The sequence below is a fragment of the Poeciliopsis prolifica genome, unplaced genomic scaffold (assembly GCF_027474105.1).
Source record: "Poeciliopsis prolifica strain line A6 unplaced genomic scaffold, Auburn_PproV2 SCAFFOLD018, whole genome shotgun sequence".
Taxonomy (NCBI): Eukaryota; Metazoa; Chordata; class Actinopteri; order Cyprinodontiformes; family Poeciliidae; genus Poeciliopsis; species Poeciliopsis prolifica.
The window spans coordinates 6,998,830-7,004,073 of NW_026562393.1; positions in this window are offsets into that span (position 1 = coordinate 6,998,830).

A 5,244-nucleotide genomic window follows, 5' to 3' on the forward strand; every position below is an offset into this window, starting at 1 on the left:
GAGCGGCGGTGGTCGTGTATTTGCATACAAGAAGGAACATTTCCTTTGTGAAGCTCAATGAGTTTGAAAATTAGAGAAAAGTTGCATCAGTAAATGCAAATTAAAAGTTTAAACTTCATTGCTCACAGTGATTCTTATCAACACTTTATTTTTGTTTGCTGCAGCTAACGAAAACCCAAATTTCAGTTTCTCAAAAGAATTTAAAAACGATGTCGAAATTTAAAGCTATGTAACGTTTATGAAAAGATATATTTTTTATATATTTTATTGAAACTGTCACAATGTGTCAGGATGTGACAAAATCTGAAAAAAAAATAATTCAACGCCTTCTTCCAGTGCTCCTACATCTAACTGGAAACAACCAATCAGAGGTCCTGATTCATCACAGGCTGTTTCTCCAGTAAATGAGATGATTGACAGCGCTAAGACCCTCCTCCTGGCTCTGATTGGATGATTTTGATCTGGAGCGACACATCTTTTCACAGATTATCTGTCTCATAATATTCTGTCACTACATGGTAACAGTTTTAATGAATATATAAAAACCCATTTCAAGAAAAGTCACAAGTTAATATAATAATACAGCACCATTTTGACCTGCACATCATGTGGATGTTTGCCAAACTTGGTAAAAGGAAAAAGTGAGAAGAGCAGCACCAACATGTGGCATGACCTTAAAGGGCGGCTCATTTGGGAAACCTGATTAAGATGAAGATTAATTGGAAAATAAAACGTAAAAGATTCATTGCCAGTTATGACAAAAGTTGTTTAAACAAAAGCAGAAAAGCAAAACCAGAACAAAATGTTCAGGTGTAATTTTTAGTCCTGCTGTGTCTGTAAATGTGAGGAAACAAAACGAGAGCTGAAAGTGGAAGCAATGTTCAGGGTTCAGGTAAAAAAGAAAAAAAAAAAAGACTTAAAAAGTCCTGAAAATGAACCATTTTAAGACACTTGTACTTTTTCATGTGTTATTCTGAATTCAGCATTTTGTTTCTGATTGTCAAAACTAATTTATTGTTTCTGTCATAAAAGCAACTCGTTTGGAGCATAAGTGGATTTACTAAGGTCACTTTGAGCTAAAGACTTTTTCTAGCAATGATCAGAAAACTTGAGCTCTGCTCACATAAACACATATTATGTTTAATCTGTCACTCCGTCATAATTTGATCCTAATCCCTAATCATAATCACATCGTATCTTAAAGGTGTTCTCAATCTGGTGCGGGATTATTTTTGGGGTGTGAGTCGGAGTGAGAGTGAGCAATCCAAATATATCATGACGGGCAAATTTAATTTGATGAGAGCAGGCGGGGGGACAAATCGCGCCGCTGAGCCGCCTTTAAGCTGCGGCTTGTAATAAAACAATACAGAGGCACTGACCTGGTAAAAGTGTGTTTAGGTTTTGTTCGTCTTTAATCTCTTTCACTTTAATTTGTTTTCCTAGAGGAACTACAGGAGAAAACAAAACAAGTTGTGTTTTAAGGGGTACAGATCTACTCTCCCTTATCAGACACGCCAGCTTGGACGGCGATCTAATTCCCCTCAACAGCTGATGAGCTGCAGGGATTATAGTATATTTTCTACCTCTAAAGTGTGCCTTTTTTATCAAATAAATGTTCAACTAGTGCTTACCAAACAGCACAGGCAGATTTGGCATGATTTGTGCAGGAGAAGTAAACAGAAACAATAGAGTCAGTGAGTCTGGCCTGTAAAAACGAGATAGAATTGCAGCATTTTTGGTTGCTTTTCATAGCAATTATGACTCTTTGCAACTGTATTTAAAAAAAAAAATCTCACCTCTATCTTGATATAGATAGAGGTGAGTTTAACAGAGGCAATTTATCAAATAATATTTACACTGGTCAATTAAAAACTTGTAAAATGAGCAAATATTAAATATAAAGTACTTATTTATGCAAAATATAGGAATAGATGTTGAATTGAGACATTTTAATGTTTCATGACAGAAGAAACACATCAAAATCCGCAAGTCTGAGGTAAATAATCCCACAACTTTAGCTGAGAAACGTTTAATTTCCCACTTTTCTGACTTTCTTTAAGCTGTGCTGCAAACTGACCACAAAGATTCATTTAGCTGTGATATTTTTTGTAATTTCCATACAAACCAATATTCAAAATATTGATAATTACAGTAATAAAATTTAAAGCAATGATTCGTGAAAATTTTAAAAAAGCTACTTTTCTAGCTTCTAGTACTAACTAGCTGTGCTCCAGTCCTAGAACAAGCTTATGTCTCAGAATCTGTTATGCCACATTTAATTTTTTGATTTTATATTTTTGTGGGATTATTTTTCTGTTCGAAGCTTCTTGCATTGAAGCTTCGGACAGAAAAGAAGAATTTAGAAAGCTGACATTGAGCTCTCCACTGGAGCGAACGAATCAACTGCACATGTGTGCATAGAAAATGCAGACCGTTTCATTTCTTTACTCTTTTCCTATTTGGAAAGAATTTTGCCGCGTCCTTTCACCTGCACCATTTATAAAATTTCATCCGCCTCAGACTGACTTTACCTACAACCTGATTTATATTCTCCTCTTTCGACTCTTATATATTCACATTCTTACTTTTCTATAGCGATTGTACTTGCAGCTTTCCTCCCACTAAAGTTCCAATTGGTTTTTCATTTCTATATCTGCTGACCCGGCTGACCCCGACAAGCAGAACAAGTCGCGCCAGCCGAGTAACCCGAATTCCTTTATTAGCAGGCAAAAAGATGCAAATGGTGTTTTTCTTTCCATTTATCTCCTTTCCCTTCGCTCCTCCATTCCTACCCACTCGAGTCTTTTCACTGCAAAACCTTTTGCACTGGCGACTTCCACCTTGCGTGAGAGGAGCCGGGAACACGTGATTCTGCCGAGGCGTCTTGTGTTTTGTGAATCTCAGAAGGTAACTTGCCAAATGAGATGCAAGCACTTTGTGAAATGTAATTCCGTGGCGACGCTCCGCTGGGGTTTGTGTGTCCGAGCATATGATTTTTGAGTGGAGTAATTTAGCAGATGAGCAACCGGCCATTGTTAGAGGGATAATCTGGCTCTTGCTGCTCAGATAGGTTAACATCCAGCAGATTAGAGCAGATTACCCCCAACCACACCAGACACGGCAGGAGTCTGCCCCCTCCCCCACGTCGCTCTCTGTCCCTTCACCAAATCACTCTCTCCGCTGATTCATTTCGTTTATTTAGACACTTTTGCATCTGTTCTGCTTCGAAGATCAATTTTTATTTTATTTAGAAAAACGCAGTCTCATCCTTACTGCAATTGACAAAATTAACATTTTGAGAGTTTGCAGCTTCCCAGTTATTTTTTGATGAGTATTTGTCACTTTAGCTCATCCTTGTTTTGCAACTTCTTGACTCTATTTGTCCTTTTTTTTTTAAAGCATGGAAAGGTTGCAGTCTGAGTTGTGTTTGTATATTCGGTGAATTAATCGTACTCTGGTCGATATAAACTTAAGGTCTTATCACAATATTTTATGGTATTTTTGTGATAATAAAATGATGATAATAAATATTTGTTTCTTCTTTTTTTAGGTAAGTGTATGAGACACAAGTGGTGCTCTTGAAAAATATTCCTATTTCTAAAATAATTTGTTAGGGGACCAGTCACATGAAGAAATGTGATTTGTATCTGGATTTTCAAAAATATCTGTACATATTGATGCTTTCATTGAACAAACAATGGAGAATTTAGTCAAATCTGGCGAAGGGAACAGTTTTAAATGGTTTTAGACATTATTATTTGGAATTTATTGTGACAACAATAAATCAAAATTGTTACATTTGTCATGATAAATGGTAAGGTAAGGTAATTTTATTCATAGCACATTTTCAGCAACAAGGCAAGGCTTCTGGTCGCTGCATCTAAATAAACGATACGATAACTGGTTTCATACTGGTTACCTCTGAGACGATTTCAGCTCTGACGGTGATTTAACCAGGTGAAGAAAAACGGAAAACAGATTCATCTTTTTCTTCTCCTCCTTTACGGCTTCATTTCCTCCAACATGGCCACCAGCAGGATGTTGCTGTGTTAGAGATGCGCCACTGCAGAAAAGCCTGACAGCCAGCTGTTTCCTCGAACTCCAGCTGTTTATTCCTCTGTTTATTTCACCCGGACAATTAATTAAAAGCCCCGTTTTGAGTGGAGAGGTGTCACTAGCAAAACAGGATAATTATGTTATTGGAGCCTTTACATCAGTCCCAGCTGCTCCATATTCTTAAATCAGTTGCAAATCTGAGTGATTATTAGTCAAATTATGGGATTATTGTGTTTCGTGGCGCCATCTGGTTGCATATTTGTGAACATCTGTGTCACGGACGTGGCGAGGTGTTTGTGACCTCTCAGGTTGTAAACGAGGACCCTGGCGGTAAAAAGGCGGGATTAGTTTGGGATGGGGTATTGAGTTACAAACCAATCAGGCGCAGGGATTAGTCACTCAGGTACAGTTACTTGAGTACCTGTCATCCTCGGCTCTCTTTGACAAAGGTCAGGACGGGGTCAGACGTTGACCACACGCGAGGAAGGAGATGCACTGCGGCGTCCCCCGGCCTTCCTCGAGCTCTGAGCATCAGCTCGGCCCCGTCGTCCATCTTTAATTTCAACCTCCAAAAACGCTCTCCCTGCCTCCCCTTTACTTCGGCGCCATTGTCCGCCAGATTTTCCTGCAGCCGTGCAAGAACCCAGAAGCACAACAAAGACTCAGGAAGTGATTAGGAGCTTAACGAGGAGGAGGCTTTCAGGAGGGAGTTAGTGTGTGGGACAGTGGCGGATGGTCTTTTCCAAGAGACGGGTAAAGGGGTTAAAGTTTCAAGGCTTAAGAGGTTAGTGTTAAGTTCTGGAGGTCAGCAGGGAGGTTAATTAGGAGCCAGGCTTTTGTTTACAAGGGATAAAGAGATTCACTTTGTCTCTCCTCCAGCCGTCCTGGAAGTGTCATCCACCCGTGTCCCCTCCTCCACCCCGGCGCTAAATAAAGGAAGTGTCTGAATTAGCGATAACCATTAAAACATCCCCATAGTTGCCACAACATGCACACCTTGAGTATCTTTGGCATGTCCCTCCTGCTTTCACTGCATGAATGTCCTTTCAGCCTGGAGGACCTCTGAGCACTGTGGGCTTTCCCGATTTTAGTCAGAGATGCTTTTCTTCTTCTCTGAGTGAGGCAGACAGAGCGACGCGGCGTGTGCGCCAGAGAAGAAGAGCAACGCAAGGAGAACTAATCCATCGA